The sequence below is a fragment of the Lagopus muta genome, chromosome 1 (assembly GCF_023343835.1).
Source record: "Lagopus muta isolate bLagMut1 chromosome 1, bLagMut1 primary, whole genome shotgun sequence".
NCBI classification, from domain to species: Eukaryota; Metazoa; Chordata; class Aves; order Galliformes; family Phasianidae; genus Lagopus; species Lagopus muta.
In genome coordinates, this window is record NC_064433.1 from 34080314 (window position 1) to 34107179 (window position 26866).

The 26866-nt window shown below is 40.4% G+C and overlaps 1 protein-coding gene across 10 annotated transcripts in view; it reads right to left on the bottom strand.

The window, feature by feature from the left end:
- Positions 1-26866, bottom strand: part of GRIP1 (glutamate receptor interacting protein 1) — a 307239-nt gene that overhangs the window by 184192 nt on the left and 96181 nt on the right. The window lies entirely within an intron of this gene.

The following is a 26866-nucleotide window of genomic DNA, read 5'->3' on the forward strand; positions in this document are numbered from 1 at the left end:
AACTGCTTATGCCTCCAAGAAATCCAATTACTATTCCAGTAAAGCAAAACATTAGTGATAAAAGGTAAGTAAAGGTAGTAATGACTGTAATAAATGTTGTCAAGCAAAGACTCCAGTAATTGAGATTATGCAATAATAGGAGATACTGCTCCTGGGGTGACAATACTGAAGTCAATAGGGTTTTGTCATAAATGGATATAATCCTGCTCCTAAACAGTCACAATACAAATAGGTGTTTATCACAATTTTTAAATAGCCATGTGAATTCAGAACTGCAGACACATTAAAGAGCACTGCATAGTTTAACACATGGATGAACAAGTAATTAGACTTATTTGCTTGCAGATTAAATGCCTGCAAAATAAAAGGCCTTTGTTCAGCTTAAGAAGAAAAAAAAACACAACAAAACACACTCTAAACTGTTTTCTCAAATTTGCATTCAATGCTGCAAAAAATGAAGAAGAATGAGATCAAGCTTTAACTTCCACAAGAACCATGCCTGGAGGATTTGGAGAACCTTACAAGAGAATAAGAAAACAGCAAACCACAAGAAAAAGCATACTGGATTGTATTTTCAGGAGCCACCTGAAGTCTGGGAAAACTTACACATCATTTATAGTTAGGAGGAGGTTTGCCCTCTGTTTCTTCACTGAAAAAAAGAATATATGGCATATCACATTGGAACTGTGAAATCTTATTGCCAGTTCATGCGAAAATATTAATGAGCAGAGGGAAAGGTAGCACTCCATGGCTCTTCTTGAAAAGAAAAATATGGTCTGAGACCACGCGTGAGCTGCAACAACCCTTGCTTAATCCCTATCGACAGAAGAGCTATCAACACCAATGGAAAAATTTCAGCACTCAATAACAGTTAAGAGACACAACCTCCAAGCCTTCATTTTTTAAATTCCAGTAAGCAATGGGCAATGTTTCCAGTTACGTTCCAATGAAAGGGAGATGTCCTTATTTTCTCCCAGGCTCCGTGACTCAAATTCAGCCATAAGTAAAAATGGATGTAGGTCTCATGCCATGGAGAATAAATTCCCAAGGACTACAAAGGACAGACAAAGAGACTAGGGGAAAAGGAAGGATACTAAACAGGGGAGGAATAAAGAGAAAATTAATTTTAATATTTCAGGTTTTAATATTGACACGTTTATTTTACAGGGCTACAGCGCATATATTGTAGTATCTGTCTCAAATAAAATATTTAATCAAAACAGGATGATAAAGAACATGAGCAGAGAATTAGAAACACTGCAGGTGAAATCTCCATCATCCATCTACGTTTCATCTTGTGCGTTTTGCTATATTAGTATTTCAACCAGATGAGTAAGTTTAAATATTATTTATTCATAGAAATTCCCCAAATAGCATCTGACTGGAGACAGAGGAATGCTCTCGATACACAGAATTTACGACATGGAGGAAAAAGCAGGTAACCCAGGTGACAACAGAGGAAGACATTACACACTGTGCTAGTGTGTCACACGTGCAGTGCACCCCAAGTCCCCCCAGCAGTCTGACCAATTAGCATCTTGTAAGAAGGCAAACAGTAGCGCAAGGCTCCCGAAAAACACCATTTGGATGATTTCAGCTGAGTGAGTCATTTTATCAGCTCATATTCTGAAAGTAATGAAGCTATTTTAGCTCAGCTTCAAGTGAATAAATCTTTAACTACCCCCAAACAATCTTTTGCATTTCCAGAATAAACTGCAAAGATGATTTAACCGTTCCTATCAAAAGCATAAAGCTTCTATTGCTGCACTCTTTCCAGATAGGTTTAATAAACTACTTTTTGAATCACGCTACTTGAAAAAGAAGCATCTGTCTGCCTGCCTGCCCACCAGTAAGGAAAGCACACGGCGATTTGGCACAGAAGAGGCAGGGAAGACGAGGCTGGCTGCCTCGCCACACGCTAAATGGCACTCAGCTCACAATGGATCCCCATGCTATACTTTTCCTTTGTGTTATGAGGACAACTTCAGAAAGCACGACAACATAATAAAGCTAGGGAAACACAACCCCATTATTACTGCTGCAGAAAATAAAACACAGATTAATGTCGCTAACGCACATGTCAAAAGAGATAATAATGATGCGTACAAATGAATCTTCTCATCAGGAGCAAGGAACATAAGCACCACCTAAAACTGAATAATAATTACATACAAATCAAAAACGACATCGCCATCTGCTAAGCACACATTATTCTCTCAGATTACCAAAGGGTTTGTTTTCCATTTTTCCCTAAAACTTGCTAAGTCTTCCTTTTCTATTCATGTGACATAAATTATAAAGTAGTACAGCAGGCGCTTACATTCCCTAACAAGACAAATGCTGGCTCTGATGGGTAGCTTGCTACTTAGAGCTTTAACTACTCATTGTGCCAAGATGAAGGCTCAGATGTGCAATGGCGGCTGGAAACAGAAAATGGCTTTTCTGCTTTTCCAATTCAAACAACAGTAACCAGTTAGAAGTTAAAATAGATGCTCAGTTTCCATTCTTTGAAGCATTTACACATTTTTCACATCTGTTTCTTAAGCTTTGCAGTTATGGATATTCTGACCACTGCTGTTGTACCAGGATTCAAATGCAGGCGAGTCACATCCAATGAGATGTAAGTCATAGCCTCCTGACCTCAGGCAAGAAGAGCTTGCCATGTGAAATCCTGTTTTTGTTGTGTTCTTCTGATTCTATCTTCTAAAGACAGAATGTAGGACTACACTAATGTAATACTACAATCACACACTTTTTGTACAAATTATTTCTTTTTACTCATTTTTATTTGATATCTTGAGATATCAAAATAAAGAAAAGTACCAGGCAGCTGCCACAGTAAGCTATTTACCAAAGGAATATAATTAAAAATCTAACATGATAAAGACGTGACACAATGCAGAAACGTAAAGCATCAAGCAATGTTAACATGTTCTGATGTTATATACTTCATACAGGAGTTTATCAACTGCCTCCAGTCTGTCATCTAGAAGAGACAACATTTTGTTACTGCAGGGACACTATAAAAAAGAGTTTCTGTTAAGCAGTCAAGACACCAGAAAAAGACAGACCACTTTATGACTTGGACTAAGGAATTCTGAACAATTGCTTTTTCCTCCATGTCTTCACTTGGAAATTGCTACAGTCATTTTTGTAGTCTGTGGGGATGGCGTTACATTAATCTTTCTTCTACACATTTTATTGCACAAGACCTAAAAATTATTTCCTCTGTCACAAAGTTTACAACCTTCCTATCTATATTATAACACAATAATAATTCAGAAGTACATATATACTATTTAATAGGAAACCTTATGTTAAACAAAAATAATCAGTGCAAATAAAGATTAAGTAATAATTAGAGCAACAACTAAGTATATGTATGTAATTTACCACAGCCAACTGAAAAATGACAGTTTGGGTCAGATTTCAGTACTCTTTCTGCTAGCAACACACACAAGCACATGATACCTCCATTTACTTCAGTCATAAGATTGCTGAATTTTATATTCTTCCAGACAGTACTAAGGATGTAATCACTCCCTTTCTTTTTTGACAAACACTGACAAAATCATGACGGTAGAAATTGGCACAACAGCAAAATGGAAGGAAAAAAAAAAGTCAACCCATTTTCTGCTGAGCATTTCTTTTCAGTTGAGTTTATAAAACCAAGATCAATTTGCTACTTACAATGATTAATAACTTCCTTGTCCTTGACAAAGCACTCCATAAATTGTTACAGGCACAACTGTACATAGAGATGCCATTAAGGTGTCTACTTACTGTGTATCTTTTAATATTTTATTGTGGCAATCTCTCACTGCTACTTGAGAAACATTTTTCTTTCTTTTAAGTGGAGTTTTCCTATTTTGCTCCATTCCCACTGCCCTTGGTTACCAGGCATCACTGAGAAGAGCCTGGCTCCAACTTCTTTATTTCCCTCTCATCAAGTACTTACACACGTTAGTAAGATCCTCCTGATACTTCTCCAGGCTGAACAGCCCCAGCTCTCTCAGCCTCTCCTCACAGGTGAGATTCTCTGACCCTTCACCACTTTTGTGGCTATTTGTTGGTCTCTCCTTAGTATGTCTATGTCTCTTGTAATGGGGAGCCCAGCACTCCAGGTGCAGCTCACTGGAGTAGAGCTGAGTAGAGAAAAAGGAAGATTATCTCTTTCAGACTGCAGGCTGTAGTCTTCCTTCTGCAGCCTTCTTTGCCACAAGGCACATCGGTGGCTTACGTTCACTTTAGTGTCCAGCAGGACCCCCAGACCCTTTTCTGCCAGGTGGCTAACCAGCTAGCCAGCTTCACTGCATGCTGGTGTCTGTCATTACTCCTCTCCAGGCACATGACTTTGCCCCTCCCCTTGCTGAACTTCTAGACATTCCTTTTTTTTTGCTAATTCCTCCAACCTGCTAAGGTCCCTCTAAAGGAAGGACAACCACATGGCATACTTACCACTCCTCCCAGCCTCCTGTCATCAGCAAACCTTCTGAGCATGCGCTCTGACCCTGCACTAAGTACGTTAAATAGTATTGGCCCCTATATAAATTCCATGGGTATATCATTTATGGCTGACCCCCAGCTGGATTTGCTACTGATAACTACAACTCCTCGGGCTTGATGGTTCAGCCAGTTTTCAATCCACCTTGCAGGCTTTTTTACCTACCTCATACTTCAGTGGCATCTCTGTGAGATCCCCATTGACTCATGTATAACCAATTCATTTAAATGTTTATTTATTCGATTCTACTCCATGAACAGTTTCTCTTCCCTTGCCTGAGACTTTCTCACTGGTCTCAGTCGCCTGCAATTCTTGAAGGCAGGAACAATCCTGAACTCCACCATCTCATGGTCACTGCAGCCCCTGGCCTTCACATCCTTGACAAGTTCTTCCTTCTTTGTAAGTAAGAGTTCCAAAAAATAGCCTGTCCTTATCATCTCATCAACCACCTCAGCCAAGAAGTTATCATCAGTGCAGTCCAGAAACCTCCTGGATTGCTTGTGTACTTCTGTGCTCCCTTGCAGCAGACATCAAAGTAGCTGAAGTTCCCTAAGGACCATAACCTGCAAATATAAGGCTTTTTCCAGCTGTTTAAAGAAGGCATCATCTACTAATTCTTACTCAGGCAGTGTGTAGCAGACATCCATAACATCACCCACATAGGTCTGAGCAACAACCCTCTCCCATGAGTTTTCAACTGACTGAACATCTCTCCAAAGGCAGAGCTCCATGCATCCCTGTTGCTTTCTCTCATGAAGAGCAACAGCCTCTCCTCGCCTTTCCTGTCTGTATCCATTTGCAACTGCATAATTATTTATGCAGTCATAAATTAATCCCAAATGCATTTCATCTGGAATACTTAATAAATTAGCAATCTATGTATTCTTGTGACACTGGTAGATACTTCAGCATTAGTCACTGAGTCGTAGCTAATACCTTTAATGGGCTGCAACAGTGCTTTAGCATCAAGTGAGAACTGGGCTAACTTCACAAAAGACAGGAGTAGCTTGACCTCCCTTCTCCGAAAGAAAAGCAAGTGCTAACTGGACAGAACATTTTAGGGAACTGACAAGTAGTTTGAGCAGCTGAGATAATAGGTGTTCCAATTACTGTCATGCCTCCTTCTGTCAATGTCAGAAGGGCAGGTTTTAATTTGTATCACAAATAAGACAGACAGCCTATTCTGATGTTCCCAGTTCTCATCTCCCTCTGAGTAACAACATGTTACAAGTGACATCCTATATACAAAATCATACTTGGTTTTAGTGGGTATTTCCCTTTTTGTTATTGGTTTCTCTTATTGGTTAACTTATTTTGGAGCCATTTTCCTGGTGTGGTGATTATAAGAAGTTAGTGAACTACTACTGAGGTGCCTGGCAGAGCCCTGAGAAGGGCCCCTCTCAGTCTAAAGCTTTTGACTAAAATGGTCCAAAAGGACACAGCAGTTAATACCTGTACAGTCACATTTCACATTTGTCATTAGGGTTTTTGGACAGAGATACTCAGAAACAGGTTTGGATCCTTCCTCATCAAAAATATTCAAAACATGGATACTTCTCAACTGCTAGGCAGCATAGAAAACATCATAAACTTTTCATGATTTTAGGAGATGCTCCAATGTTTGTATAAACATGTGGATTTCCGTGCAATTTGCTTGTCAGCTGCAGAATGCAGCTCCTGCATCCAGTGACTAGGAAGATCATATATGTTGGACATCAGAGTAGAATAGAAGTCCACATTATGCTCCACCTTCGTATGTAAGGTTTCAAACATGTGAGGTAATTACTACTTCGACTAAAAAGAGCTATGGTACAGTTGGATAAAAACCCACAAGCTTCCACACTTTTAACTCTGTCAGCTACAATAATAATTTTATGGTGGTTTTGACACCTTAAGTGTCACGTCACACGAACTCTCTCCTGAACTTTAAATATAATGTTACCTTTATTTGTTCTTGCATTTCACAAAGACAGTTCTACTGGGAATACCTGCAGGATTTTTTTCTACCGGATTCATTTAAAAGCTAAAATCCACTGGGTTGCAACAGCTTTGTCTTGAAATTTAATGCGTGGAGACAGCAAACCTGCAGGAGTTTCTTTTGACAACAGCAGCAGACCTATTACTCGCACTGCATTTTTTAGCCTCAAACAGGAAGATGATACAGTAAGCACAAACTCACATACATCATCTTGGAAATACAGCGTATGTCAGACTCCCATTCGGTATCATCTGCTTCAAAATCATCTAATTCCAGGCACAGACCAGTCCATCACTTGGCTAGCCTAAGAAAAATCCAAGTGCTTTTCAATGCATGAAAACAGCTTGAGTCCTGCAAGCATCTGAAGTATGAAGGTCATTTGAGCAGCCTAGATGAGAGCTCTATTTAAGAAGTTTACCTATTCTGACAAACTCAGCAAACTGGGCAAAGCATACAGTCCTATTTCCAGGCCAACAAACCACAGTAGGAGGTGCATACAGGATAGCTACTTCCAAAAATGCCTGGGAAATCCTCTGACATTTGTGCCTAGTTCATGGCACCATTTATTGTGATTCTCCGTGTCAACTCAAAATGACAGAATTTCTTTTGAGACCACAGCTATGCAATTTTTTTTCTCCCACCACCTTGTCAAAGTGCTGGCTTGCATTACTTCCTGAAAATAAAAGTTAGAAAGAATTCAGCTGATACATTCCTCACTTTCCCCCCTTATAAACAGCTTTACCATCTTCAATATCAGCAGAACTGAGTGCCCAGCTTGAGGAATAGGAAGTGACTACTACTCATGACAGACTTTTTCTTCTACGTGGATGACTGACACATATCTTCTGCAATATCCAGCTATGGACTTACACTTAAAAGTGAGCGGTCGTGGTCTTTTATCTGTTTGTCACAGGTTAGCAAGTTAGGGAGAAGGATACAGATGGGGAAAACATGAAGAGTAGGCCAAGTGCAACAGAAAGTCACTGGAGAGGAAGAAGAATGTTCTCCTAAGCAAACAGTAATGGGCACTTTGCTAGCTGTGGCACCCAAAGACTCCAGGGAAGACTAATGGGAGCCCAGTGTTACACTGCCATACACAACTGATGGAGAATCTTCACAGCAAATGTAAACCATGGCCCCATGGAGCTGGGGCTGCTCCCACGTGCTGTGCAGTGAAACTCCTTCTGGACCACAGGTGAATATTGTGCTCTGCTGCAACTCATGCACCTCTGGCAACCTCTGTCTGGAATTTGGGAAGGACAAAGGTGATTGAAAAGAAAATGGCTCAGAGGAAATGAAATTAATCCCAGAGGACTTCCTGACAGAAAAGTCTTTCAAGGCACTCTGACATGTTCTCAGGGCAAAGCCACCATCACACGAGGCGGCCAGGTCTGCAGTGATGCCTTTCTGCTACTTCACGCTTCAGTGCAAGGCAGCGTCGTGCTTCTCAGGGGCCGTGCATGCAGCATCCCTGCTTCAGCTCTCACTACTCTCTTAGCAGAGAGCAGAGGGAGAGACTGCCTTGTTACGTATTTATGCTCTCTTATGTGTGTGCGTAGATAATATCTAGATATACAAAATGTATTTAATACATGCACCAGGAGGTAAAGTAACAAGAAGAATGGGTCAGATTTAAAGGGAAACCCAGGGAACAGCCACACAAATGACATCAGACAGCCCCAGGCTCTGGTCTGTCATTGAATGCCTCTGCTGGAGTGGGTGGAAAGCAAAACTGGGGGGCAAAGCCACACGTGCCATTGAGAGCCTGCTCAGGTTTGGTGGCCTCAAAGCATCGTGAGCTGTGCTTCCTCCAGCAGATATACCTAAACCATTCAAAATCACAGTAATTCAATGATTCAAATCCACTTCTAGATTCCCATCCAGGATTTCTAACACTCCGGGCACTTTTGGGTCTATTTTTAGAAGTATTTTAATTTTCTCATAATTTTACAGCAAGGGCTGGCAAAAACAAGGACAACTAATTAAATGGTTGTAAAAGAAAACTACAGAAAGTATTAGGGGTGAAAACAGAAGGGAACAACAATCCTCAGTATTTGAATCCCTGTTCTTCTCACTCGTAAAATCTTGTGCAATCACATGGTGTTAAATCAAGATTTCAGCAAAGCAAAATGAAAAGATTTTGACCATCTTTGCATTACGGGAAATTCAAGCAGATTAAGACTTTTTTTTTAAAGGAAAAAATGGACATTTTTCATTTTAGCTTCGTTAAACAGGAACATGAAATATTTAATGGTTTTTTAAATACTTTTTTCTTTTCAATTCTGCTCCAAAGTTCAGACATTTCTTACCAAAAGAAAAAAACGACTTCCCCAGTCACAAACTCTTTTGAAAGCCTCATAGTTTCAGTGACAGAACAACCACCTATTAACTCTTGCCCACTACCACTACAATCACCCTCCATATTGTTTATGTTCTTATAAATCTCTCCAGAGACTGCTTTTAATTAGAGGAATACATACACATAGCAAACTCCTACCTCTTAGTCTTGATAGGAAAATTTCATTTAAATTAGTGTTCAGGAAACCCTAAAAACTCCTGCTCCATCTAGCAAGATATATGTTCATTACCACCAAAAGGTGGACTTCGTATTAGATTTGATCACCAACTTTGTGAAGCCCTGGAAAATCAGCTTTCTGAATAAAACCCATGGGGAGATGCAGGACATACAGCTGTACACCCAAAAGAGCTTTGTCATTGCTTCTGTCTAGCTGGATCTCTAACTGTGATCTGTTCAGAAAAGAATGTAATAACTCCAACCAACTTCAAAGGCACCCTATTCCGGCACTATTTTCACCAAGTCTAATCAATGTTTATGCCTCAAAGAATTTTGTAGGATTGCCTTTAGTAGCCACTTAGATATAAAAACTAACTTTCAATGTATTCAGTTCAATCCATTAGTATGTTCATGCAAAAAAAAAAAAAAAAAAATCATTTCTTTTCCTCAAGGTTTTTTGTTAGTTTGCTTTTGGTGATTTATATAATATCTTGCATGAGTTGCCTGTTTTACTGTGCTCACGTCTACACAGGCCACTATTTTCTTCTTAAGAAGTAAGCACTACTCATGTGAGGTTATGTACAACCACTCACAGGCATTGTTTCTAAACCAGCAAAAAAGCTTCTAAAAGGAGCTCAGGAAACACAGCCACCACAGATCTTACTGCCTTATAATTTTATTTCAAAGAAAAAAAAAAGCCATCGTCTCTTTTGATGCTGGACTTTTGATAGTTTTGTCACTTAGAACTTCAGGTTTTCTTTTTAGGTTGTGTGGCTGCCACCTCTGACGTGAGAAGCTACGGGAAATAAACAAATACGACATGGCAGCTTACCTTGAGTGACTCGAGTCCCCAAGGAAGCAACGCTCTCACCTGATGGAGAGGGCTGCCGGTGTTCTTTTGCCTGTTAGTTACAGCACAGATCCACTCAACACAAGTATCCTTGCTATTCACAGCATCTTCCCCCCAAGCACCAGGATGGGTCGCAGGCTTGTGGGATGTTCGCTGCTACGCCTTATGCTCTAGTGCCCCTTCTCACGCTTCTGCTATGTGATTATAAGCCAGCTTCATTACACAAATGTTCACTAATAATGCCTGCTTTATCAAAATGCATCAAATAATTGTGGCTCTCAAAAACAAGGATATTATTACAAAGAAGATGGAACGAACACTCAGTGATTTAAAGTTGTTTTCTGGAGAGCCCTGCAAGCCACTCTATTCAGCACACTTGCCTGCATGTAAGTGGATTCTCAGCAGCTGGGTGATTTTCTTTTCCTTCCCAAAAGGCCAGAAGACTTTTCTTAAAATATCTCAAACGTGGGTGTGTGCATACACCCACACTTCAAGCAGTGTGCTGCAGCACAGAGCTACCACTAACAGGACACAACTACAGAGAGACCTCTGCTACTGCAAAAGATCTGCTGCTTTTCCATCACTTCAGTTATGGAAAGACATGCTATAAATTCCAATTTCACGTTATTCTTTGTATCAGATGCCACCATTAGGAATTTCTTGCACTACTGTGCAAGATGTTCTGGTCAATCACTGCACACTTGTGCACGTGTACAAGCAATATATCACATGATTTTTGTGCTCTTCCTCAGCACGTGTGGCCCCATAGTTCAGCACAAGGACAAGTGGGACAACTTCAACTCATGAATACATGCAACTAACGCAGAAATGTCCCTTTAGCAGCCAGAAACTACCAAGCCAAATTCCATCAGCCAACCTCGCAAAACGCAGCTCCCTGCAGCCAAAGCATCTTCCTTGAAACACCCGCTGCTCCATCACCACGGCACAGTGGAGCAATGGGGATGTGATGGCAGGACTGAAGATCTGGCCCTGTATATTTGAGTTCAGCTCTGACAAGATAAAAAGCAACCTCCAGCCAAGATGTAGGCATGAGTTAATCAAGTTTAAGCACTCCTTACAACCCAAGAACCTGCAGAAAGAACATTCAAGTGGATATCTTAACTTGCAGTGCAGCAGCATTACTATTAGATTACACACCTCCCTGTGTTACCATTAAGCATCTGGAAACTCATGTAGAGAGAGGTACGATACCAATGCATGGACGTATTCACTGACATTTAATGCAGTCACTTTGATTAATTATTAAATTTCTGAAACATACTTGGCGCTTGAAATGGCTTTTCAAAGGGTCCAGTTTTCCCATTAGCAAATTAATTTTACCCTTGAAGGTTGGCACGAGTTGTCTGTAAATAATTACATTATTTAAGACACACTTCACTTAACCTAGCCCTGAAATGTTTTCCCCAAAACTAAAAAGTCATTCCCAGTTCAAAAGATTTACATATTCTTAGTATTCGCTATGTAGCCTGACATTAAATTTTCAAAAACAGCTTCTTAGTTTTATGCTATGACTGAATTTACACCTAACATCACCCAGCACGCACACACATTTTTGTAGTTAAAATACAAAGCACAGGACTGCTCAAAAAGATAATTCAACTAAATGTATAAAAGTAAAACCACCGACAAAAATTCAGCTTAGGCACAAACACATGCAGTCAATTATTCAGGCTACAGTTCAGCCACAGGAAAGGTAGTGAATCAAAACACTGAATATATCCAAGGTAAAAAATACCATAATTGCAAGGGTTTGGATTTTTTGTTTTCTTTAATTCATTTTTTTATAGCAATATGTATTAATGAGACAATAAAAGACTCTCGGCTATGAACATTTTATGACCCGGATGGTCAGAAACAACCCTCTGCCCTTGCTGCAAGAGCAGAGCGAGGGCATCCCCAGTCTCTGCAGTCAACTGAGCTGCCACAGCTACAGCATAACCCAATGCACCGCATCCTCTGTCACCAGCACACCATGCCCTCCAATGTCACCTTCAGATGTAGGCCATACAATGGCAGATGACCAAAATGTTCAGTAATAGCCTCTGGTCAAACCTTCAACAGGGTAAGAGCTGCTGATCTTGAACTTCAAGCAGTAAGAAAAGCTAGAAGAAAAAACAAACAAACAAACAAACAAACAAAAAACAACAAAAGAGATGGAAATTGTAGCTCAACATAGGCCCTGGATGGACCAAGGTGTGATGTAACTGAGGTATCAAAAGGAAACTCTGTCCTTCTGCCAGGCACTGCTTATGTCTGCTAGAGCAGTGCTCTAAAACCATAGATTAATTTCGTGCTATTTAACCATCTTCCCTAAGCACAGATGTAGGTCGGTTAGCTTAATTTTTGTAGGAACAAATCTCATTCCTTCACATTTTTCCACATCTTGGTTTCCAATTAAATAAAGCAAGGAAGTGAAATCAAGTCTTTATCACTCACTAGAACAGTGGTTTAGTATAAACAAGATTTCTACCAAAACAAAACCACAACAAAAAAGAATCATTAAGAGTATTATTAGGCAGCTGAAAGTCTTAGAATACTTCAAAAACAAGTAACAGAGGGACTGGAATGTTTTAATAGCTCTATAACTGCATCATTTGAATGGCTTCTAGAGTTAAGGGTTATCCAAAAGTTACTAACATCTACCCTAGAGCAGATTGATAATCTTGAGATTGAGATGCTGTTCTGTACAAAACACAATACACACAGGGGAAGAAGCAGTCTATTTGCATCTATTTGCATGGAGGTTCTGCACCTTAATCTACATCCCAGCTTCCTCTAGACAGAAAGAACAAGAAGAAAGGGAAGAATCATTACTTCCCTGCAGCAAAGAGACTTTCTGAAGATGCATCCTCACTAGGAATAAAGTATTCTCATTCCGTATTAATTAATGCTTCATTAAACCTAATGTAGACAAAACTCTTCCCGAGTCAAGATTAGCAAACCAAGATAAACCAAAGCACACGCACAAGCCACAAAGCATTCTGTGTTCACTGTATTTGATGTACCTAATGAGAATGTGGCCCAACGCCAGATGTGGTGATAAAGCACATCCAGGAAAACAATACTTAAGCCTGCTAATGGGCGGAAATGAACGTGGGGCAAGCATCCTGGAAAAGTCTCCTCCAGAATCCAGAGGAAACTCCAAGGAATTCGGGATGGCCCTAGTGGAGGCTGAGGGCAGAGGCGATGGAGAGTTCAGTCCTGCTCAGCACAAACTGCCCTTCACCTGTCATCTTGTCATGTGATCCCTCTGCTCCTAATTGCCACTGTTAAGTAGGTAGGCTGTCAAAAAAGTAAAGAGCTTTGCTCCCCCTTTTACTCCCCTTGCAAGCAGAGGGGCAGGCACTGATCTCTTCTATCACTGTTCTCTGTGACAGTGACGGAGCCTGAGGGAATGGCATGGAGCTGTGTCAGGGAGGGTCAGGTAGGGCTTAGGGAAACGTTTTGCACCAAAAAATAGTGGGCATGGAAGAGGCTGCCCAGGGCAGTGGGCACCGCTGCTGGAGTTAAAGTCTCTCTCAGGCACAGGGTTTGAATTTTGAGTGGTCCTGTATGGAGCTGGAATTGGAGTTGATGATCCCTGTGGGTCCTTTCCAACTCAGGATATGAGTCTATGGATTGCTTCACTCTGTATCAGCTATTAGAAAATACCAGAAGAAATTGCTGACATCCCCACATACCAAGTGCAGTCCGTCACTGGAGGCATGGAAGTACCTTCCTGAAGACAAAGAGCAAGGAGCCTGCTGGTGGACAGGCCTGCAAGGTCACTTGTTCTCTATGGCAGAAGTATAGAGTTGGGGAAGTAATTTACAGATATAAGCCCAAAGACATGTGAAGCAACCGTGACCCTTGAGGATACAGGAGGAGCTTTGCCTACCAGGGAAGTAGCTCATTTTTCCCCCTCAACAATTCAAATTGGCTTGCTGCTTGGAAATGAGGCTTATCTACACTTGGAGAGCTGCGTAAGGGGATTTTGTGCATTCTGTTCTCTAAGTAAGTTTCTGCTCAAAGGCAATGATTCTGAAATCACATACATATATATAAACATACACATACATTTGACTCTGAACCTCCACATCAAGAGTTGAGCTTTTTATTTCTAATAACTGCACTTTCACTGTATGAGCCCAGAAGAAGCCAAGCCAAAACCCGCCTCCCAGGCACTCCTGGTGTATTTCCACAGCAAGAGCAGTCACTCAGGTCTGTGAAAACTACAATCTGCAGACAAAGAGACCAACGCTCTGCATCATTCTCTGTGTTGCAGCCCCAAGCTGCAGAACCACACCACAGGGACAGCATCTCAAAAGTCAACTTCATTGCATGATGTTTTGGTCTTTCTTTTCACACATGTGAGGAAACAATACAGAACTGCTCTAGCAGAGATCAATATCAAAATAAAAATACAGCTTCTTTTGCCACTATCAATCTTTCACACTGTTGGAAACCTCAAGCTGCCATGTACTCACGTGTGCATTTTCTCTACACACACAAAAACAAGCTTAGCTCCCACCCGAAGCCCAGACCTCAGTATCCCCACTGACATCCAAAAGCAAAGGAAATCTTGACTTATCTAACAATAATTGGATGTCATAAAGTACAAAGTAGCACTCAGTCTCCACTAAAGCTCCAACCAAAACCATTTTCCTCCAAGTGAAAAAATAAAAATCAATATAGTTGACAGGCAATTTAATACATTTAATATTTATTACAATATATCTATCTACTTCTCCTTTTGCTTCACTGGAACATTATGAGGTTGGCGTTAAATAAGCCTCAATTTTCTCTTTTTTTTTTTTCCCTTTAAAACATTATTATTATTGTTATTACAGGTTAAAAATTCAAATTCTAAGACAAGATTTATGTTTAAAAGATACTGGCAAGAATAATTGCCTTTTTCAAAGAAAAGAAATCAGCAGTAAACTGTATTAATCAATGATTATTGAATTCTGTGCTCCAGGCTAGTTGTTCCTGTCAACAAAAGTCCTTAAGACCCAGGTTTTCCACTTGAGCTTTAATGAACAAGGCTGAAATCATGCATTGAAATGAAATAATGCAGAACTAATCAACTGGCCTTGTTTCTGAAGTCTGAACTACCTCACCTGTGAAACAAAATTAAAAAAAAAAAAGCACATGCTTACAAATTATCTTAGAGGAAACAATCCAAGGATGTCTATCTTGCAGTCAAAACATCCTCTTACCTTTGCCAGAAAGTGAAAGAGAATACAGGAACACAACACAAATGACAAACATCTGGGAGAAACTACAAACCTCTTAGAATCACTGTTTTATTCCAGGGTCATTTTCATCAGGGTTCACTGCTGCAGACCCTTATGAACATAACTAACCTGTGCTTGCAGGACCAAGCCTTTAGCTAGCCTACAGCAATGCAGAGCCAAGACAGTATAAAGCCTTTCAAATGAGCGGCCAATTCCACAAATCTTGATGAAATAAACACCAATGTACAGAAAAATGCAACCACTGCGAACACATTTTTGAGAGAGCCTTGTTTCCCACACAGCATTTACCAACAAAACAAACCTCACCACGCATTTTAAGATGTATGGAAACATCATATTCAAATCCAAGACCACAAACTGAATAAAAACAGCTGACCTGGCAGATGCAAAGGCTATTTGAATTTCACTTGCTGGGCTTCCTCCCAGCGCAGCTTCCTATTTACACCTTTTTCACTTAGCCCTTACCTTAAGGCATTCCCAGCTGCCTGGGATCAAGCCTAAGGGCAGGCCATATACATTGCAAAGTCAAGACTTTCTGTCAGATCAGCAGCCCTCACAGCTGCCTGTTAGTCACATCTTTCTGTTTTGCAGAGCAGCACACCAATTGAATTAAGATAAGTAAGTAAAAAGAGCAGCAGACAGCAACAACACTTGTGCTTTTTAGAAACAAAAGACATACTGCAGGCCACAAACAAGAGCATCCCATTTTGTATTGATACAGGACACGCACAAACCAATGTACCCATTATTTTTAGTCAGAATGTGAAAATGCACGTCTCTTACCACCTCAGTGTTAAAGTGATCATAGATGGGATGTGTTACCTTCCCACCCTTTGCGATATGAATGCTGAATTATTTTCTGACAGAATTGCAGGAAAAATTCTTTCTTAAATTGCACATCCACAGGGTACCCTGCACTGTAACTGTACTTCTGGTACTTTGAAGGACATCAGAATGCAGAAAGGGCTCAAGGGTTTGTAGGGCTGCAATTCAGAAAATTCACAACATTTCTACTTTAGAAAAACAAATGAAGGAAAAAAAAAATCAACAAGAAAAGATAGCACAGGTGTGGTAGAATGTAATACCAAAAGGTGAGTTCTCTCACTTTAATATTACCACCTAACTTCCACCCTACACTAGGGTACTAATCCTTGTTACCCTACTAATCCTTGTTACTGCATTAGTATAGGCTTCAAAAATGGACAGATTTCCCAAATTCCCAGATGTCAAAAGCTAAATCCAGGGGCCTGACAGACAAACAACCTGGTCCTGTTCTGTGAAGCGCTGATCATCTCCACTCACTGCCACAATAATCAGAAGAAAGTAAAATTCACCCGACCATCACAGATCTCCCAGCATTGCCAGTTCCTTACATTCTTTTCTCAGTGTAGCTGTGCGTTTAAATCACATCAACTGCTAACAACAAAATATGAACACTATTTATAGGAACAAATTTAACTGCTCATAGAGAAGCGATCAGATTACCTTCTGTAGGTTGCTCTAAATCAGGTTTAATATTTCTTCTTATTTTTACATGTTTCCATTTCAGTTAGCAGTAGTTTGCATATATCTAAGGCCATAAAGCTGCTGCTTGTCATCCACTAACGAATCACATAAGATATACTTCATTTTATCACTAAAGGGAGGCCACTCACCAAATCTACATTTTCCTTACCTGCAAATCCACTGATAGTTTACCAGGCCATGAAATACCAACATATTCAAGCTTTCTCATAAGTGACTCTAAGCAATTACTTTCACTGATTTTTCAAATATTGCCTTTCCAATGAGATACTGTGAGGAAGATACAGGGTTTGAGCATTTCCCAAAGAGTAAATTTAAGTTATCATCACACAGTGGAACAGAGTACTGCCCTGCCGTCTTTTCTCCTCACATTGTTGTAAGCCTCTGAACAACAATGCAGAACAACAGCACTGTATCTTCTTAAGACTGTTAAACCAACAGCTAATAAAATTCATTATCATTTCATTATTTTCAGTATATCATTTCACATATCATTTCACTATTCAAATTCATTATCTATCACGAAGAAAATAACCTATAGTGAACGTACATGTGGCAGTAGAAGCTCAATTACCTGTAAGACACAACAGACCATAGGCTGCAACTACAACAAATTTGCACATCTTTGCTAAGCCTCTGGAAACAATTAGCATGGCATCATCAGTTCTGCAAAATTCACAGCCATTCAGATTCCTCACACAAGTCCAAGAAAGAACCTAGAAAGAGGTATGGTTTTCTATCCACCATAGAAGCAAATGCCAAATGCTGAACTGCAACACAGGAATCAAGGACTCAGGTACAAAATGGTAGCATTCGGTACTTTCTAAATCCTTTGTGTTCCAGTTGGAGCAGCAGCGTTTCAAAGGCATGGCTGTGCTCTTCCAAGTAGAGAAGCCCTCCCTGATTTCCTCCATTACCTGCAGTGCAGTGCCAGTTACTCTCTGCCTTATTAAGGCACCTAAGATGTACAACAACTGGGAGAGCAGAGAAGGGTTACCAAAAAACCACACATCTAGATATAGCTATGTTTTTGTAGTTATGCTTTAAAGTATACCAGGAAAAATACATCATTCATGTCCTAAGCTGGAAAAGACTTTGTTTTTTTCCACACAGGCTGTGGCAACAAGTGAATGGTAACTGGTGGAAAAGTGCTGGGAATCTCTGAGCAACTTCTCTGGAAGTCTGGGAAGTGCAGGTGAAAAATGGGTCAAGGTATGGAGGGTGCACTTCAGAGACAACCAAACTGTCACTGAAATCCCAGAGTCTTCAGAGAGGCCAGTGGTTCTGCTATCTTGCTGCATTCCCCTTCACTTAATTATCTATGACCAGCCATAACCACCCACCTCAGCAGCTTTAGTTTCTCCATTTCAGAATTTTACCCCCTTTCCCCTTTCAGCAATGAAATAAAATGTAACATTTTAATGACATGCCACATTAAATCCCACTACTACCCAACAGAAAATCCGTGTTCTTGCTTTCTGAATTGAAAATGCCAGTGGACAGACTTAGATTTACTGACAACTGACCTGAGTGCTGCTTCTACTGGAAGCACTCTGCCAAAGATCCAGGCTCTGTCCCAACTTCCCTTCACAGGCACCATCTCATTTTCCCTAAAACAGGCTTGTCAGATGTGACATCCCTATCAGACAGTGTGGCTCACAACCATTCTGAGTGCTGAGCATTCAAAGCTAACGCAGCTGGCTCTGCAGTCTGCAGCTTGGGTCATTACCCATATGTGAAAGGAACTGTGTGGTCCACACATTTCCTACAGGGCTTCTACAAATGTAGGAGTATGGCTAGCTGGGTCATCAGGGCTTTAAATCACCTCCTCCTCTAACCCGCAGGAAAAAAGGCAAAAAAAGAGTTTGTATCACTGTGCATTTTAAATACACACTATTCAGTGTTTCCTGTATTTATTTGTTATTTTTTAATAGTGTTTGCTGTCAGTTGACAGAGCAACTGCATTGAGTGAGGAGTTTCCCCCCCATCTGTTATCAAAATGGCACAGACCTGAGCAACCACAGAGCTTGTTAAACAGACCCAAAGGCACAGAACTTGCTAACAAATTTGAAAACACAAGTTACTGATCTAATACTCCATGTAGCATCTGTGTGCCTTTGGTTTCACTTTCTTTTTTGTGGTTTAATTCAAACAGCATTTTCCCCAGATCCATATTTAATTTTCTTCTCCCTTCTGTCTTCTACTCTCCTGCTTTTTTCTCCAAAGTTCCTTTTTACAAAACCACAGAATAACTGAGGTGGGGAGGACTCTCTGGAATTCCTCTAGCTCAAAATCCCTTCTCAGAGCAAGGCCAGCTTTGAAGCTGAATCTGATTTCAAAGGCAGACTAGGTCGCTTGCAGCCTTTATCCAGTTGAGTACCTGCAAAGAGATTTCTTGCCATCCCAATAAACATCTTCATTCCCATCTTGTTTGTCCTCCTTAATTCCACAGCCAAGAATGCACACAAGGGTATTACATGCATCAGGTCAAGCTCAAGTCTGGCCCCTGAAACACAGTGTCTGATGCCCTATCTCCACACCAGACCTCTGCAGAAGAGCTGGTGTCCCCACACTCCATGTGGGAGATTATCTTATATATGGATTAGCAAGTACAGAACAGACCGGGCAAAACTGAAGGGCTCCGACTGCAGGGCTGGAGGAGCAGGCAGCCACATCCTCAAACTCTGCAGAGTCAGGGGATCCCCTACCTCCTTTTGCACCCTGCTGCTCAATTCCAGCTCGGCTCTTGATTGCCTTTAATGCACAGCTCACTCCTGCAGCCTCTCACAGCTGTTCAGAGCACCCTAGGACTGCAGGTAAATCAACTTGGTTCCTTCCCTTCTCTAACTGCTTGTGTTCCATACTAAAAAAATGCCTCAGAGCTCTATTGCCTGCAGTCAGATCCTGTGACCGGTCACCAACAAGTACATTCACCGTCACAAAACAAAGGAGTCTTTGGTTCATCTGCATCATGGCCATGACACACTGTTGGGAAATTTCCACTCCAAAACCAATAAGCTACTGTTCCATTTTCTCTCCTATATGCATGTACACACAGAAGAATAAAAAAGCAAACAAATCTAAGTGCCAAATTAAGCAATTCTTAGTGAGCCTCAGTTTGGCCTCCTTTTTACACATGCCTTACAGCAGAACCATTAATCACCTGAGCTACTCTTTCACTTGGTCTCATTTAATGCCTCAAATAAATGACTTCACCTGAGAAATTGTTCAAGACCTTGTTTTCCCCTCATTGCTCGAACTGGAACCCCGTGCCTTAGCTCCCACACAGTATTCAAGCCCTTCTCTCAGGACAGGCATTAATTTCTCCCTGAGAAAACCTTTTTCTATGGTGCTCATCACCATAGCATCTGAGGGCTTAGCAAACACTAATTTACTTTCATGGTGTACCAGTAAAGGAGAGGTGCCATTAACCTCATTTCACAGGTGGAGAACTAGAGCACAGGGAGATTATCATCAAAGGTATGTGGTAATTTAGAAGTTCCAGCCTGAAGTGCCTTATGGCTGAAATTTCAGAGCAGTTAGGCTTATATAATTTTTACATCCACAAACCATGCTTCCCTTGGCCTGCTACAGCAAACTGTACATCAAATTCAATCTCTTAAGTCAGGTCTAAATGAAGCAGGGATGGAGCAAGGCCCTGAGCTCTGCTTAGGCCACCTGTGAGTCCGCCACAGCTGTGGTGAAACAAGCAGATTGCTCTTAATTGAGTAATCATTAAAGCAAGGCCAAATGAAGGTTCTGTAGGCAACCTTAGCTCTGATGGTCTTCAAATTCTACTTACATGTCCTCTGCAACAGTCTTTTATGCTGGTTTGCATATGATCTGGTTTGAGAGGGAAAACAGAAAACCTTCTGAGAAAACGTAGCAGTGTCGAGATGTATGGGATGTCACAAAAAGATGACTTCCTGAGTCAAGGATGTAGAGAAAAGGAGAAAGCTGGAGCCAGGGGCAGAACGGGCTGCTGCACCCAGCTCTCCCCCTGCTGTGTCTGCACCTCTCAGCTCCTCCCAGGCCCACTCTTCTCTGCTGAGAAACATTTTTAAAAGTAGTCTAATGCTTTCTGTACACACAATTTCAAAATATGCTTTCTATAAGTAACAGGTGTTTATATACATTCTGATGTATATATTATTAATATTTTATTATTATATATATTATTATTATATGATGGTTATGATTACATTATTATTATCCAATTAATTATAACTGCTGGGGTTCCCTGCTGAAAAAACAGCAATAACTCAATAAATGCTTATAAATCTCATCAACAAGGGCTTGTATCGTTGTTTCCCTCTTTGTTTTACTAATTAAATTAAGTTCTGATTAAGAACTGATAGCCAGTATTAAAGCAAACATCTCAGGAGTTGCTTTAACCTTTAACTTTAATTGCCAATGATGATGAGGAGACAGTCGGAGTAGATGATCTTATAGGTAGTTTCCAACCTTGTGATTCTATGATTCTGTGATTCTAACCTCTCATTCTCTTTAATCCTAGTTCACAAAACCCAACGTCTTGTTCACTTCACAATATCCAAGAGAGAACAGAATCTTACCACTAAATATTCACAATGCAAATTGATGAATTCATGATTAAACACGTGAGCTTACACATCATTTCAGGAAGCAGGAAGCTAAATGTTGTTCAAGCCTCTCAACATTTCATTGTTTGAACCCAAATGTCAGATATTCCAAACATACTGAAGAATAAAGAATGCTCAGTTCTCCAAACCACAAAAGATGCAATCTCACCACTACAGCTACCAGACACCACTGCAAGAGGAGGATGACCCATAATGAATACATTGCTTAAACAAAGACAATCGGGAGCTTTAATAAATTGGTAATGAGTGGGACCCAAAAACAAATAAAAGTAGCATAGTTCAATACTTGCAGCTGCTAGCAGGTAGAAGATACTTCCTGTAAAGAAATAGGTAATTCATGTCTCATTTTTTCAGTTACTTGAAGGAAATAAGCTGGTTTCCCTCAACTCAAAGCTTCACTATCTGTGCTCTGAGCTGCGCCCAGAGCCTAAGGGCCACTTGCAGGAGAGCCACAAATTGTAATTTAAAAAAGCAATCCTATTCCGAATAAACTTAAATTGGCTCCTGTACCACTGCTTTAGGAAAAAAAAAATGTAGAATTTGTGTAGCATGTTTCATAGATGATGAAAATATTTCAACAGAACCCGAGCGTGTGCACAAGTGTGCCTGGCTGGAGCAAACACATTGCCCCAGTGCTGCAGGGAAGCAGAGGTGTAATGCCTTGCAGACACAGCCTGAAGCTGGGGACAGCAGTGGTGCAATGGAGGAAAAGAATTCAATTATCTTTGAATTTATGTAAACAATATAATGCAGCTAAAGCTACTATCCAAACAAGCATCTACAAACATGAGCCCCATCCCGAGAGCTACAAGCTCATTTAACTAATATAAAACAGGAAATGAGTAAATTAGCATTTAATTTATGCACACTTCTTAAGGGCTTGGAAGATCTAAGTAATTTCATAGGATGCTCAAGAGCTGCTTACACTTTATAATGCATTGCTATTAGTTTCCTATCTATAAAGAACAATACATAATTCTTCATTTCTTGGGTTTTTCTAGTAAGGATGCATTCACTAATGACCATGACAAATGAGACAGCAATTAGAAATGGTCACATGTAAAACATGCACACAGTTCCTGAGAAGTGGCCCTTTGTAAGAGCATGGCTGTCATAAAATACAACACTATGCCTGATGCAATGACCACCTGCTTAAGAACAGAATCTAACATGCAAGAAGATGAAAAAGCAGCAGAAACAGGAGAGTACAAAGCCTTTATCTGAAGTATTTGAATTTTATCCAGTGGAAGATGTTACAACTGACACCTGCACACAGGAAATTCTAGCCTAAAAGTCAATGAAGATAACTTAATAACTTGCTACCACTGTTGTTTCACTGGCAGGTCTGTGAATGGGACTGCTGATACTGTCTGACCTAGCAATAAAGTTTTAATGGAGTTGTCTCATTTATTGCCATGCCTGGCTTGCAAGCCGACAACCAGATCACAGGAGAAGTCTCTCTGGATATAGGTGTCCCTTCCCATCCCATCCAAACTGGTGGCACTGGGGCTATTGAGACCTCAAGAAGTGAGGTCTCAGTAAGTGATTTAGGGAAAACAACAGAAGTATTGATAAACTATGATCTGTTAACATCAATGTCCAGCAATCCTGGCTCAGCAATCCTGAAGCAGTCATTACACACAAGGAAATAAGAAACTTTAACAAATTTTTTAAGAGGATTATTTTCATTGTGCTTTCAAGGCCTGCCATATTCCCTGCTCAGGTTCTTCTAGCCTGCAACCAATTGATTACCTTTAGTTTCAATGAAAGCAGAGCTTTTACTATTCTGACAAGACCGGATTAGGTAAGGAAGAAGCAGCAGCCCCAACACACACATCCAAACACACAGCAGACTAGCAGTATGAATTTCCTGGGAGATGAAAAGCTGTTTGTGAAATGAAAAGTAGTCATTCTCCTCACCCTTTCAGATCAATTACCGTCTATGCAACCTGAGCTAGAGATATTCAGTGCCCTTGTCACCACACTACTCATAAAACCATTAACTCTTCTAACAACCCCAATCAAATCAATGAGATGAGAGCAAACAAGAACAATTTGTGCCCATTTACGAAATGGAGACAATTTGAAAATTAAGACTGATGCTGCTACTTGCCACAGCACTAAAAGCCATAGGCACATTGCTTCCCTCAGTGCTCTGTCATAGTGCTATTTCAGTAGCAGATCTCTTCCGTAAGTATTTAACCCAGTTTTAAAGCAACTGAAATACAAAGACATTTGTTAGGAAGATTTTGGCAGCTGTGGGAGTTTTTGCACCATAACACTGAGTCATGTTGGAGAATAATGCACAATCAGAGCAAGGGGAGTTCTTCTGCTGACGTAATGCCAACCAGTGCATTATATATTTCATATCGTTCTTACTCCCAATTTCAGTCAACCAAGAGGATATCTTTAATTCTGAGTTACACAGAACATTCAGTTTTTCCTTTTTGTCTTATTTTCTAGGCTTGGCCATGAAGGATGTCAAATACCTTCCTTTAACGTTCCAGTGCAGACAAGGGATAGAGTTGTGACAATGGAAAGGGAGAAAAAAATATCACAAGTACTTTGGAGGCAAATTGGAAGGGATTAATGTTCTGAAAGTGAGGAAACTGATGATTCTCATACAAGGCATCAAAGTGATGATAATATTTTTTAAAGGATTAAAAAAAATACGTCATATAAGATATAATCTCAAATAACTAGATGAAAGTAAGCATTTACTGATTAAAAAAAGAGAAAAACTGATCTGAGGAAACACCTGTCTAACATTGGTATACTTCAAAACACACTTTGAAGGAAAAAATTAAAACTATTAATTCAAAGTAAAAAGGTGAGAGAGAAAATATTACATGACTTTTTCAAAGATAGCCTATGGCCAACTTCTTTGTCTAAACTATCAGTGCTCTTGTCAAACAACATGTAAGAGACCTTGACAAAGGATAGAAGAAAATTATTTGTGTAAGTCCATGAGTGACTACATGGAACATTTTGAGGGACAGAGCTTAAAAACAAGAGAAAGAAAGAGAGAAAAAAAGAACTTTTGGGTTAGAGGGAGTTTACTAATAGAATTCTTTACGCATTGGTTTTTGAGATCATTCTTTCGTATCTTCATGGCACCAACACCAAAACATTTACACCACAGGAATATACTGCTGCCATCATGCTGGGAGGACCAACAGAGGAGAATCAGATGAAAACTGAGTGTCTTTCAGGAAGAAATGGATGACAAACATGAAGTAACATAAATGATACAGCATCTGTTCACAGTAAAGTAGCCTGGAACCTCCTGGGCAACGTTTTTTATCATCATCTCCAAGCTCCAAAATCTGTTTCTATTCCACTGGAACAAAATCCAACCCTTTTCAAATGTTTTGTGAAGACTTGAGGCTGCAATCAGACTGGGGCTTGTGTTTGTTTTGGTCAGAGGTTGCCAGGCTGGCTCCAAATACATCCTCCCACTCAAGACCAGGCTGTAACTCAGAGGCCCTGGCAAAGCATCCCAACTTCTGTGGAAGGACATATGCCATTTTTGGAAATGGGCCAGGCAGCTATGCCACACAACAGTCCTGCCATTTGCTGTCAGTCCTGGTAATGGCATAACAAGGGCCTTGTTCACACAAAGACTCATTAAAAGAAGCAGGTTGAGAGGCAGTGCCATAACGTTGCATGAGTCAAATACTTTTTAAAGCACTTTAAGCAATAAGCACCAACTTGTCCGAGCAGCTTGGGCAGAAATTTCATTGCCCATTATGTTCACAGTGCAAAGCCTCACTGAAATGAGTATGATGCCTGTGCTACTAATGTCAATACGTGTTTGTGTATGAAGATTATTATTTTAGCTGTTCTCACACTACTTGGCACAGAAAGAGACTCTCAGGAAAGATAAGAGAGCTGATGTTGCGTGTCAAAGCCAGGATACCCACTGAACTGAGCCTGCATGAATGAAATGTCCAAGCAAACAGACGTCAGAGCGGAGTCTCTTTTTCATTCAGGGAGCTTTGGGTATTACTGCACTAGTCTCACCTCCTGCATCCCAATACTACAACTCTTTTGGTCCCCATGGCAAAGCTTCAGAGAATTACACGCGGTGTATCTAATGGGGAGCTACAAAACCCAGGGCTGAGGACAAACTAAAGTCACCTTTTCCTTGTGATTCCCAGAGGCCCACTCTATTTATAACTTTGTTTTGTTTCTGTTTGATCTTTTGGCTATTCCAATGCACTTCCTCAGCTTTTCATTAATTCCATCTCCCTACAGCACCCTAAGCAATACTATGTATGGGGGGAAGAGGGAACAGTGAGCCCACAGAGCGACTGGCTCAGACAATCTCCAAACGCACTCTCTAATTGGTTACATAGCTCATAAAAGGCGACCCTTTGTGAGGGATGGGTGACAATGCAGGGAGAGGGAACAAAACCTGAACAAGCTCCTGCTCTGCTCAGTTGAATGAACAACAGGTCTTTGATTTCATTAGCTCTGATATTTGGAGAATCATACCAATAAGTACAACCTTATTCTCAAGCACGCATCCTTCAGGCACACAGAAGTGCAGAAGGAATGGCTATTAAAAGCTCTGCAATTACTCTAAATTTGCACTTAAACAGGATAATACCAGATCATAATTACATTCAATATAAACACTTGATTGTCTCCATTACATGAAATCCAATTTCACGACAGCAAAATTTCACCAGCAGCATCCTTTCACACATACACACGGGTTTCAGCAGACGCCACACCTACCCAACCAAAGCAGCACACGGGAAGAGCGGACAAAAGAAGCCCTGGAGGAGGAGGAGTTGTGTTTGCTGTACTGTTTGCACAGGCTCCCTGATGAACACGGTTTGAACCTCCCCCGACACGCTCTGCGTTTGTAACTGTGAGAAGTTGCAACTCCTCGTGCACCCAACTCTGCAGGACCGTGCATCACGCTGCCTGCTCAGTGCCAGCCTTATGACCACCAGTGGAAACAACACTTCAAAACCAGACATGCACTCATCCAAACTAAAATGCTTCCAACCCTCATGGGCTGAGGGGTGCTACATCCTTTTATTTTCTAAGGAGAATAAAATGAAAAATCCATTAGACATTTGGCTTGCTCGCAGTGCCTTACGTTAAATCAAGAGTAATAATTTATTAATCAACATACAACAAATCCTTATGACATGTGACAGTTCTGCAAGGGGTTTTGCTTTCTTATTCAAAAGATCTTCAGCACTAACAATCAGCTAGGGGAAATACTTTGACAGCCTGCTTTGACACATTCCTTTGTATATTAAAGCAAAAAAAGTTATGTGCTTTCATTGACTTGTATTATTTCCACATTTTTCAGTGTTAAGTAAATTTTTTAGTCCTTGTGTATTTCATGCCAATATGATAGATAGCTGCTATGATTGTAGTGCCCCTGAAAATAGGTTTTTCTCATAAAAACTCAGTCCTAACAACATAAAGGTTATCAGCATAGTACATTTGCTTTGAAATGGAAAAAAGATAAAGAACGTTTAAGGGAGAACTGCACTAAAAAAATCAATCACTCTGTATTAGTTTACTTTTGGAGATGGGCAATTGTGGTGCATTTAAAACCAAGAGGAAAATCTCTACCTTCAATATTTTCC